Source organism: Cyprinodon tularosa, unplaced genomic scaffold (assembly GCF_016077235.1).
Source record: "Cyprinodon tularosa strain WSP-4 unplaced genomic scaffold, ASM1607723v1 ctg379, whole genome shotgun sequence".
Lineage (NCBI taxonomy): Eukaryota > Metazoa > Chordata > Actinopteri > Cyprinodontiformes > Cyprinodontidae > Cyprinodon > Cyprinodon tularosa.
The window spans coordinates 187,816-201,402 of NW_024039095.1; positions in this window are offsets into that span (position 1 = coordinate 187,816).

The following is a 13,587-nucleotide window of genomic DNA, read 5'->3' on the forward strand; positions in this document are numbered from 1 at the left end:
TTTTACATTAATACTGTTATGAAACAAAAATCCAGACAATGTCTACTCCTAAAGAAAGTACTTCTAGTATTACACATTATGATTTAATTATAATGTTGGGCATGTATACAGGAGGAGAACTTAATGCTTTTGCCTCATAGCAACAAGTCCCTTGGCTTGAATTCCAGCTGGGAGGAAAAGAGTCCAGCTCTGCATCCCTATGATCCTTATGCTTTATCATAGATCATGCATGCCCATTGTCACGCATTGAAGGCTAGGCATCGTGTAAATTTGCAGATTGCCTCTGGGAGCTATTGTGAAAAGTTCAAACTTGAAATGTATACCAGAACTAAAATGTGTGGGAATCCTTCATTGGCCAAGAATTTCATTTGGAGAAGCTGTATTCCATAAAAATGTGATGGCCAGAAGAGGCTTCCAAAAATAAGTCTCACTATGGCTGTGTAATTTACAACTTGGATACAGAGCATTATAAAGGCTGTTTAGATTATATATTCTCATGACAAGAACCATATAGGGATTGGGATACTAAATATGTTTTGGTTAAAGACATAAAACAAAAATAGAATTAAGAAAAGTGTAAAGTGTGCTTTGATGATGGTGGACTGTTTTGTTTTACTTCTCAATGATTGCAGCCTAGTGAATAAATTCATCAGTCAACTTGTTCCAAATCCCTTACAGAGATAGTCCTACTATACATACAGGGACTTAAAGCAAAAAAACTGAATGGAAAGGAAAAGTAGCCATTCCAAACTATAGCAGGGCTGCTTGCCAATAAAACTCTCAGCATCTGGATAACAGATACAATGAAATGTTAGATTGTTCTATAAATATTACAGACAGCTGGTTCCAGTTAATGTCAAATGATTAGTGAAAACCTTTAGTGATTAACTGTTTGGTATCAGGTATTTAGCCTTAATGTTTTGTTATTTTTAGGAGAGCTCAACCGAGCCCCTTAAAGTACTCTACCGTTAAATGGATTATAAACTACAGGTTTAGTTGGGTAATATACATCAAGTGAAATTAGTTTACACAGAGTCATACAAGCAATAATATGTGGAACAATAGTGATGTGTAATGTTATATGTTTGGAATATTGTAGAATAATATGTGGATGTGATGTGAGCATTGACAACATCTTTCACTGGTATTCCTCTGATGGTTATTCTAGAATCTCAGGGTGGGGGGTGGGGTGCAGATGTTTCTCGGGTTACCTGCTAAAGCCTTGCAGTCTGTCAGTTAAATAAATTCAACCTTTCTAAATAATTTACGTTTGGAATATATGCCGTTTTTGTACCAGGATGTACTTCGTTTAGAAAATACTGGAAACACGTCCTCAAAGACTAATATTTCTCTCAAGTCAGGTAATCATTCAAAGTCACTTTTACAACAAACTGCGCCAGCTGAGATATTTTGCATACTGTATTGTTACTGGATCCTGTATTTGCCTTCAGGCTTAATAAAAGTGTCATGTTTCACCTTTACCTGTCAGAGCTGACAACAGGCCCCTGGGACCTGCATACTCAAAATGCCACTGTTTTGGCAGAGACTAGCTACAGGTAGAAATGTCAAGAAAACACGAGAATATAAATGAATTTTGCCTCAGGCTCACCCTGCAGGAGGGAATGGCGGGTGTCTGTGTCAATGTTTTATAAATATCAGTGTTGCTGACATCCTGCACACACACATATAAGCACACACGCATAGCGCAGCGCAGCTCGCAATGTTTTGGTTGACATTTGAAAAGAACGTGTCGACTGTCAGGGACAAATATCCACACAGATGCCACCTAGGTGATTGGGGCTCTGTGGTTGCCTGGGTACAAAAATGGGGAGTTTTTTCACCCAAAAGTAAGCTCTCTTTTTTTCCCCTCAGCTTTCATCAAACTGTATTTATCTATACTTGTATATAATGTCTAATTCAGTCTTAATTAACCAAAGGATTAACATGTCTTGCAAAAAAATTTCATACCATAGTTCTTTTAAAAAAAAAACTGAATCAGATGGAAAAGGCTTTATGCTGCAGAAATCTAACAATGCAGGGTGAAACATGGTTGTGCAAACGTCATAACGAGGGGATGCTTTCTTAATACTGCCACAGGCTAATCCAAACAGAACACTTGCTCATCAAAAACCTGAGAATGACTTTTGCCCCCTTGAAGAAAAACGACAGCCCTACAGGTTATCGTTTTATCCGTTTAAGAACAAAAATATAGTGCTGATGCATTCTGCACTTCCAAGACAATTCACATTTATGAGCCACTTTCTTCCAGTTTATCACCCACAACCTTAACAAATACATAGATTTGTGTGGATGTCGCATTTGAAAACTGAAAAAGATTCAGGCTAAATTAAGAATTTTGTAAGCCTTCATTGTTAACATTGTAGGCAGGCTAGTGTCTGTGTGCAAATGTGCTAACTTAATGTGGTTTTCTCGGTCAGTAAAAGCTCAGCTTTGTGCATTTTGATTGATATTGGCTCCCTGCGCACTGTAACCCCGAACCGCGGTGCACAGACTAGCTCTACCCTGCTCTCCACAGCTGTTTCCTTCCCCAAACTGCTGAAACAGTCCTGCAGCAGTAACAGAGGTGGGCCAACACAAACTGAAGGCTGTCTGCCACACAAAAACACACAAGCACTCACATGCTCTTTTGGGACTTTCTGCTGATATAAAGAATTCACTTGCTTCAAACATCCCCATTACAGCTGAAAGCCTAACGCTTACCCTCTGACATGCTTTACACGTTCAATATAAAACTAGCTTTACACATGTTAAACTTAACATCCAACAGTATTCTCTTAGGTGAGTAAGCCAGTGTCTACTATGCTCTCCCAGTTGTATACTGACAGCAGTTAACATATGACCCAAAGAACCTTCTACACCTCCCTGCAGATGGCTACTGGTCACCTTGCAGAGCTTCCTGTTTGAGTGGGGTCATTTCCTCTTTCTTTACGCTTGGTTCGCTCAGGCTGAAACTCAGGAGAATCTAGGGGCAAACAAGGTCATTGCTTCCCATCTATTAATCACTTGCAACCTGTCTTACGCTCACAAACTTGTTTTTCAATTACTTCTTGAGGAATTTATACAGTAGTTTCTTTAAAAAAACAGCATTAGTCCCCGGAGCAAACTTCTCCTATTCACATCTGGACTGAATGAGGTCTTGCAAAACTGTGGGACTAATATAATTCTAAAAAGGGGACCGAGGAGGTATAAATGGTTGAAAAACAGACTTGTGACTGGAAGATTTAAGTTCAGGTTGTGTCCAGGAAAGAATTTTTGCGCTTTGGCAGTCTACCTCTCACCCAGAGACTGAGTGGATATTAGGCTGTGGTTTAAGGAGGAGTTTCCAAATGTGTTGCCATTTATTTAAGGACTGGAAAAAATATCCTCAATATTAAAAGTCTCCAATAAATAGATACTGGAAACCATATTATACTCTGTTGGGTTGAACAAAAAACATTCCGCCCTGGTTTTTGCCCTGAGAAAAAAACAGGTAAACACTCCTGTTCATACCTCTATTTTGCATCTGCTAATATTCTTAATTGATTGCACATACATTTTTTTCATCTTTGTAACCATTATTATAATTGCAATTTGATCATTTTTAATAAATTGTGAGGAGTAGAGGTAAAACAATTTTTAAAATTAAAGAATCATCAATGGTGTTTATTTACTACTTGTGATAAAATGTTTCTGATCTTTCAACATACATTACAGCCTATGATTATAGCAATTACCACTGTCTGATTTTCCTGGTTATATTAAGTTTTACAAGTTTTATTTCTAAACTGTTATATTGGAGGAGTTTCATAGCGTTGGCAGAACAAGTTTCGTACATGTATCTATTTTGGGGATTCTTGGCAGTCTTTCTAAAGCTTTCATTTTGTTTATACCAATACCAAAATTATATCATATTGGCCAAAATTAATCATAAACCCCAGTACAAAACATTTAAAACTGCAAAAGCATACAGTGGTGAAGGGATAAAATGATAAACAACTAAAATGATCCCATTTTCTACAAAAAAAATGCATGTTTCAGAAATTACCCTGTCAGTGTTTTACTTACTGAATATTTCCCCCTCCATGTCTGATGACGAACCATAACAAACCTAAATAAGGGTCTGTTTATCACCTCTGTTTAAGGGTAATCCTAAAAGACAGACTGCAAAGGAGAAAGGGGAAGGAATTCTTGTGAAACACCAGAAAACACTTCAAAGTAGTTCCAAATGAGCAGACTCGCAAATGGTTTGCCCCTTAAGTGTGTTCAGTGCAATCACCTACTGGTAGCAAAGGGTAGAGAAATGAGGCAAATTGTTTGTGACAATTAGGCTGATGCCAGATACTGCCTTCTATTGCCTGCACAATCACTTGTTCCCATCTGCCAACTCTGTTTATCAGTAATTGCAATTTGGAAAGAACTCTGTGGTGATTAGGCCAAGGGAGTGGTCAGACACAGTGCCTGCCCAACCCTAAACAAGAGAGCAGTGTTTGGGTCGAGTCGGCACGAGGTCCCACTGAGAGAGAGTAGCGAGAAGAAAAACAGAGAGAAAATCTGAGGAGTAGAAATAAGGAAAGAGAGAAAGAGGGAAGGAAGGAAGCAAGGAAGGAAAGAAAGAAACAAAGATTTGCTTCTTTGAGTAACAGATTGATTTTCCTATTCTAAAAATAATTAAGTTCCACTTAAATTAGAGTTATTACTCTAAGAATTTACAATATTGAAATAATCAACTGACACACTTAATAAGTCACGCTTTATAGCAGTAGAATAATCATCCAATAAATCTAATGCTGCAGCTCTCTAATAATATGTTTTGGTAAATGTTTTAGCTCTACTATTCTTAACAATGTTCAATGGGACCAGATATTTTACACAAAGTTTTGATTGTTGCTCTGACCATAATTATGGAAAGGTTTACATGAGATGCTATTATCTAAAGGTAAAAGTCACACACCTGTCAGCACTTACCAGAATTTATTTACTGAATTGAACTAATCCAATTATTGTATAGAAGTTGTTAGGGTGCTTTTACCTGTCTTTGGTAGCCATAGGTGTCCTTGAATTAAAGCAAAGGGTTGGACTTATTCTGAGTGAGATTTTCCTCTCGCAGTAAAATAATAACTACTGTAATGTAAGACTTTTAGCACATCTTAACCATGGGTGGTTTCAGATGATGCATGTTTTCAGCTAATTGTTGAAATTCAATTCATTATGTGTCATTAAATAGTCTCTTTATAAGAACATTTTCAATTTCAAAAGGTTAAAAGGAATGCATTAACAAAAAAATTCCACTAGCGACATGAGTAATGGTATATTTAAGGGTTTGTTGTGGTTCATTGTGTGCATCGAATCATCTTTGAACCATATGTTTTCAAGGCTGTTTTCTTGTTACATTTTAAATTTAAGCCTCATCAGCGGGATCTGATCATCACTCAAATGCCTTTGGGGCTTCAGATGTTTCACCACATGTGAAACCCTCCTGTATGCTAAAACATTGGGAAATAAATAAAAGGAAAAAATATGCAAAGTATGCTGCAACTACAATCAAAAAGAGATTGAGTTATTTAGCAAACTGTTTACTTCCTGTTCAAGTGATGCTTTTGTTTTGTCCGCTTTCAGCAAAGATTAGTTTCATGTCTGGTATAACAGAGCAGTTCATACTTCATATTTTTTCTATTAAAGGGTAAAAGAATAAATAAGAAATGAACATAACAAAAGAAATAGAATTAGTCATGACAAAAAAAAACAAAAAGACAACACACCTCTCTTTTACTGGTTATGAATATCACACTAAAGACTGAAAACTCAAAGTTTTGTAAAAGTTACTTATTTTTCTTTATTCTACAGTATATAAAGTAGTTTTTCTCAGCCTTCAGCAGCATTTTTAGTTAAGACAGTACACGCTATTTAAAGAACTATTCATTTTATATAAGGAACTTGAATGACATCTACTGGATATAACTGGTAACTACAAACAGGGTGTAAGTCTTTAAATGCATTCCTATATATTTTGCTATGTAATATATTTTATTACCAAACCTTTCATGTAAATTTTACATGGAGATAAGAAATAAAAAGTCAATAATAAATAGCTAATAAGTAGTATTTAGAAACAAGAGCCATGAAAAAAAGCAACGATTTTGTAATATTCTTAATCCTATTCTCTGTAATATTCTTTTGATTTCAATTTCAGTTACTAAAAGCAAATGTTTTTTATGGTTGAATAGCATGTTTTAGGTACATTTATCTATTTGCTTGTCTATTTTATTATGAAGACAAAATCTACCCTCCAAAAAGCAAACATCACTTATAGCCTTAACGACAGAAATCTTCGATGATGATGATGATGATGAAGATGATGAAGATGATGATGATGATGATGATGATGAGCTTTATTGATCTCACAGCAGAGAAATTCACTGGTCACATATTGGCATAGTAATTAAGGAAGGTGCAAACAAGGAGGAAAAAGGTGCATTAAGAATAAACAATATATATACAGTATATCAAGATATATACAATATATCAAGATAAATAAGGATTAAGGATTCCTGATTCCATCTTCACGTATGAATCTATATAATTCCAAAAATTTGATTAAGTGAGTAAATAGATTAATTTATGTACATATGAACATACACACATGTTTACACACAAGTTCATCCATATCTATGCAGAGATGGCAAAAGTACTCACTTTCCGTACTTGAGTAAAAGTACAGATACTTGTGTTAAAAAATACTCCGGTAAAAGTGGAAGTACTGATTAAACTTCTTTACTCAAGTAAAAGTAACAAAGTACAGGCTTGTAAATTTACTTAAAGTATAAAAGTAAAAGTAGAAACCACTTTTTTCATGCCGTTGCCTACATTTTAAATGGATGTCTGCCAGTAGGACTAGATCTCCGTTGTGTTCATTTTCAATCATCTCGTCGTCCATACTACTATGCTAACGCCACCGCCACCAAGCTGCAATGATTTGCCACTAATGAATACCGCCAAATCTGTCGATTCATCTTGTAGTGGTGCGTCAAATGCAACGTAGATTCCCATCCAATTAGATTGAATTTGGTATTGATGACGTGAAAAATAATAACGGTAACTCCATTGAAATGATTCAAAACTAAAGTAACGAGACAATTTTTTAAAATGTAAGGAGTAGAAAGTACAGATATTTGTGTAAAAATGTAAGGAGTAGAAGTAAAAAGTCGCCATAAAAATAAGTAGTAAAGTAAAGTAAAAATATCAGAAAAATCTACTTGAGTACAGTAACGAAGTATTTGTACTTCGTTACTTCCCATCTCTGTATCTATGGGTATGGTCACAACCAAAAATACAAAAAATATGCATACACTCATTGACAGTATCTAAGAGTACTTAGTAATGTAAGGCAACCTTCTTCCATCTCTCATACCTTTTTAAGAAAACTAGTTTGAGTCTTTTTCTAAACAGCTTAATGCTTGGACAATGCTTTAACTTAGCATAAAGTTTGTTCTGTATTTTTCAAAAATGTAATAAAATGCACACACGTTTCATATTTGCTTCATTACACATATGTGACTGTAAGTGTATTAATGCTGTTTCCATTGAAAAGATATTTTGGTTTGTTTCAATCTTTGGGCTGACACTGCCTTGCCAGTTTTTAATAACATCCTTAGTGTAATATTTTTTTTTTTTTTTTTTTTGGATTGCCTGCTGTTTATTTAAAAAGATCCTAAGTTAATTTTTGTTCCTATCACTACGGTCACATTTTCTTATATCAAGTAATTTGTAAATATATTTGGCTGTAAAGTCAGAAGCAACAGGAAGTCATGCTGATTAAAGCTTGTTTTGTCATCCTTTTGCAGGAGGCAGTGTAGAATGCAGGTTATGTGGGTTATTTCCTTTTTGCTGTTCTTTTATCAAAATGTTTTAAAGTTTGTTGACAATGATTGATTACACCAATTCCCTTTGTAATATTATTCTCTGGATTAGACTGTTTTTTTGTCTTTACTTTCATTTTTGTTTTATAATTTCAACTAAAACTTGGCATAATTTCCTAATCTGTCGTAATGTGCTCTAAATTAAGTTAAGGAATTTAATTTATGTTTTTTTATGTCATCAACGTAAACGTCCACTGTAAGAAATTGTTGCCTTATGATTGTTTTTAGTGACGCCAGTCCATACCATAACTCCACTGCCACCATGGGCCACTCGATCCACAACATTGACATCACAAAACCTCTAACCCACACAACGCCACACACTGTCTACCATCTGCCCTGAACAGTGTAAATCAGGTGTCACTGCCATCAGGAGCTGTTATCCTGTTTAAGTTAATTTCATAGATATAATTTGCAATAGATATGTAAAAAATAATGTTTAGTTAAGAAAATCAGACAATTGATGGTTAAAATTTACATTCAGAAGCCTCTGTAAATGCAAACCGTATTTTTATGAACCCCCTCAATTTAATGTGGCCAATAACGTTAACTGTTCTTATTATGTGTTTCAATAAAGGAAGATTTTTGTGCTTGAAATATCGGGTTAATTTATCAGTCACCTGTCTTCGAATGTTTCACTAACATTAAGAACACCTTGTATCTGTTATTCATCTTGGAGGGTGTTACACCGGGATTCATCCATGAAGAGAACACCTCTCCAACATGCCAGACTACAGCGAATGTGAGCATTTGCCCACTGAAGTCGGTTACATCGATGAACTGGAATCGTGTGTAGACCCTGATGAGGGCGACGAGCATACAAATGAGCTTCCAACAAATTCCCGAGGTCGTTTCTGACAGTTTGTGCAGAAATTCTTTGTTTATGTGAATCCATTGTTTCATTAGCTGTCCGAGTGGCTGGTATCAGACGAGGTGAACATGCTGGATGTGGAGATCCTGGGCTGGTGTGGCTACACGTTGGCTGCGGTTGTGAGGCTGGTTGGATGTACTGCCATATTCTCTGAAACGCTTTTGGAGACGGCTTATGTTAGAGAGATGAACATTCAATACATGGGCAACAGCTCTGGTTTACATTCCTGCTGTAAGTATGCAACTTGCACACTCCCTAAAATGTTGCTGATCATTGTGGCATTGTGGTGTGTGATAAAACTGCACCTTTCACAGTGGCCTTTTATTGTGGACAGTCTAAGGCACACCTGTGGACTAATCATGGTGTCTAATCAGCATCCTGATATGGCACACCTGTGAGGTTGGATGGGTTATCTCATCAAAGGAGAGGTGCTCACTATCACAGATTTAGACTGGTTAGTATACAATATTTGTTGGAAGTGGTGATATTGTGTACAGTGGGCGCTGATTGGAAATGGACACTTCACTCACGCTCTGCGTGTTTCACGTATTGTGTGAAAAACATGTGACTACTATAGCCACTAGGTGGCAGTCTGACTCCATTTCGGCGTCCCATGAGTCAGAATTACATAGGTCGAGTAGCAGACTGGAAGGGGTGTCACGGGTTGCGAGTTTATAGCGCAGAGGTTAAAGGAGAAGTTCGGTTTTTTACACTTTAAGCCCATTTTCTGTAGTGTCCAGGATGAAATCGAATGAAGGACACCAAAATTTTGACAATTGCTCCTGTCTCTGCTTTTTGGCTCATTTAGAATCAACCCCTGGCTGCTTTAGAATGGCTAGCAAAGAGCATGTCCGATAATGTCCTTAAAACAACCTTAAACGTTCTTTTTTTAAAATATGCTACTCACCGTGTCGTCAGCGCTGTTCAATGACGTTCCAAAAAAAGTTTCGTAAAGAAAAAACGTTCCTGTAGTGTTTTATTTAGCATTTTGTAAATCCCATTGAGTTCTGTAGGAATAGTCAATATTCCGCTGCCACCGGAAACGGAAATGGGGCCTGTTTACACAGTTGTAGTCTTTTCGCTTCACTCTGCGTACTCCGACGTCGAGGTGCTAACGTCTCTGTTAAACACTTTAAAAAACTCTGAAAATGGAATACGAAAGGTGGATTCTTGATTCTCGACGTCGGAGTACACAGAGTGAAGCGAAAAGACTACAACTGTGTAAACAGGCCCCATTTCCGTTTCCGGTGGCAGCGGAATATTGACTATTCCTACAGAACTCAATGGGATTTACAAAATGCTAAATAAAACACTACAGGAACGGTTTTTCTTCACGAAACTTTTTTTGGAACGTCATTGAACAGCGCTGACGACACGGTGCGTAGCATATTTTAAAAAAAGAACGTTTAAGGTTGTTTTAAGGACATTATCGGACATGCTCTATGCTAGCCATTCTAAAGCAGCCAGGGGTTGATTCTAAATGAGCCAAAAAGCAGAGACAGGACCAATTGTCAAAATTTTGGTGTCCTTCATTCGATTTCATCCTGGACACTACAGAAAATGGGCTTAAAGTGTAAAAAACCGAACTTCTCCTTTAAGCTGAGTGGTCTTTGGTTCAATAGACTCTGGGTTCAATCCCAGCTGTGGCCGAGTTGCCTTAATTGTTTTTAGTTTTTTTTTAATTATAATTATTATCGCTTTTTTTTTATAAAGTAATGAAAGTTAGAATGTAAAGTAATGAAACCAGGTTTTATATTTTTGAAACAACAATTGGAGTTATTCGTTGGACATTCACGCATGAGCCTGTATAAAAAGAGGAGCTGACCAGCTCCTTTAGTCAGAGACACCGTGTCTGTACGTTTGTGGGCCTGCAGTCAACTGAAAAGCAGGTTTATTGGGGATCTTGGTGTGATATTGTTCTATTTTATTTTGTTTTTGATTAAAATAAAGTTAATGAATTAATTTAACATTGGGACTGCATAATCTTATTTCATGAAAATATTTATAGATAGATTGATAGTAGTTATAGATACACCTCCGATCTTATCTGAGAACTGTTATTTCTATTTATCTGCATCGCTATTATTTAATGAAAAATAAAATTAATTAAGTTGGAGCCGGGGATACGGACTGTAGCGCAACCAGAGAAAGGCGACAGAGACAGTGCTGCGGCTGGTGATGTTGAAATTAAAATCATATCCAAAGTTGATTCCTCATTAAGATAAGCCAAAGTTATTCAAAAGGGTATGTAAGAAAATATATTTTCTTTAGTTTTGTAAAATATAAGTGCCGTTGAAAGCTTTGTTTTTGTGTGTTACTTTCTTGCCGTGCAATACGTGACACCCCTCCCAGTCTGGTCAAGTAGCAGACTGGGAGGTATGTCACGTGTGGCGAACTTATAGCGCAGTGGTTAAGCTGAGTGGTGTGTAGACTAACAGCTTGTGGGTTCAGTCCCAACTGTGGCCGAGTTGCCTTAAATGTTTCTTTTTTTTTTTTTTTTTTTTATAAAGCATCTTAAAGCACCTTTTTCCTTCCTGTTTGCACCTCCAGTAACTTCTATGCCAATATGTGACGAGTTAATTTCTCCGCTGTGAGATCAATAAAGCTCATCTAATCACATCTACTCCAATCTAAATAAATAAATAAATATACACATGTTCAATAAATAAATAAGCATTCAATTAATTACCCCCAATAAATGGTGAAATGATATGTTCTCATAATAAATCATTTATTTAAAAAATGCTGTTATGTTCCTTTTTTTTTAAATTCCTTTTAAAATGCTTAACTATTTTTATTCTTTTATTTTCTTTCAAAAAATCACTAGATTTTAAAAACACTCATAGGTTTTGAAAGGTATTATATATATATAGAAACTAAAACGCTCGGATCATTCTGTCATTTTGTGTGCGTGTGAAGCATCTGCAATGTTTTCGTTAAATATTCAAATAAATAAGATGGACTTTAAACTAGCAGACACGTTTGGATTTTTGCCATTTAATTTTTTTATTTAATTTTAAAAACGAAAGAAATGGAAATGGGGTTTGACGAAAACCAGAAATATGGTCTGCCTGCATTCATGAACAACTTATGTTTGTGAGACCCCCTACCCCTCAGGACCCCCGCCTAATCAGTGCAAAAAATAACGACAAATGGCTTTAGCAGGTTATTCAGAGTTGACGCGGTACTTTGCAGACAACTTACTCTCTTGTTCTCTGACAATAGAATACAACCACCACCATTTACAGAGACCCCCTCCCCCTCACAGCTCAACTTTGTGGTTTCAACACTGCAGCGAAAGTTTCCTGATATGGGGAAGAGTGACTTGAAGGACTGCATTGATAAGATCAACGAATTTCTCCGTACAACACGCAAATCATCCCAACGACTCTCAATGTAAACCTGTTCAGTATTCATCACAATAAACACATTTTCTCTCATGCTCTTTTCCCACTTTGTGTTGTTTTAAAATCTAATCTGAAATATAGAAATAGAAATTATAGAAACAAAATGTTTCACATCAGTTTTTTCAGGAACAGAATCAGGTTTATTGACATTGTCAGAGAAGGAGTTCACAAACTAGGGATTTTTTTATGGTACAATCGTGCAAGATGACACATATAAGGGTAAATAGAATTATAAAAATATCTAAACACTGTGGCAATATATAAGCAATATCTATACCGTATATCCAGGTCTGGGACGGATTTTAGCAGGGGCTTACCGCAGAAGCAGCGAGTTTAAAAATAAAATTAATAAAATTGAACAATATCACACCAAGATCCCCAATAAACCTGCTTTTCAGTTGACTGCTGATCCACAGGACAAAAAACTGGTCATAATCAGGGAAGCAGACAGACTAAAGAAAGCTAGGAAACGTCTCACCAAAACACACAAATAACCTGGCGCTGATGGGAGGCAAACAATCAGATTAGAACCGCAGAACTCGCTGCCTCTGCATCAACAGTTTTTTTTATAAAGTAATGAAAGTTAGAATGTAACCAGGTTTTCTATTTTTGAAACAACAATTGGAGTTATTCGTTGGACATTCACGCATGAGCCTGTATAAAAAGAGGAGCTGACTTTGCATGTAAACTCGCTGCTTCTGCATCAACAGCGATGTTGATGAGTGGAAAAAACCCCCACCTGGTCTCCTTACCAAAGGGAGCATCGCACATTTCAAGGGATAAAAAGACGTTTATGTGCGCTTATAGTCGTGAAAATACGGTAAATTCTAACGCTATCCATTCACAAAAATATAAATCCTACGGGAATGCCGGGGCCCCGGGCTGCAGCCCCGGTAAGCCCCTGCTAAAATCCGTCCCAGACCTGGATATAATATGGGGTTCCATTTGTATCAAAAATAAAAAGAAGTCATATGTGCAGATGTGTCGTTGCTATGTGTCGTTGGTCTATGTCGTTGGTCTATGTTGCATGTATATGTAGATGTTGCATATGTGTATGTTGCATATGCGTTCGCTGCATATGTCTACGTTGCACATGCGTTCGCTGCATATGTCTACGTTGCACATGCGTTCGCTGCATATGTGGTTGATGTTGTTGGTCCATGCTGTTGGTTCATGTCGTTGGTCCTTGTCGTTGGTCCTTGTCGTTGGTCCGTGTGGCTATTGCCTGTTCTCTTCGCCATTAAAAAGTCTTGAAGTAGGACATGTATGATCAATTTTTTCACTAGATATTACAAAAATGTTGGTCTTTCAATATCAGTGGTTTCAATAAATACTTTTTTCAAAATGCTTAGATTTCTACCTCGTATTTTCTTTAGGCATTAGTCAGGGCAGC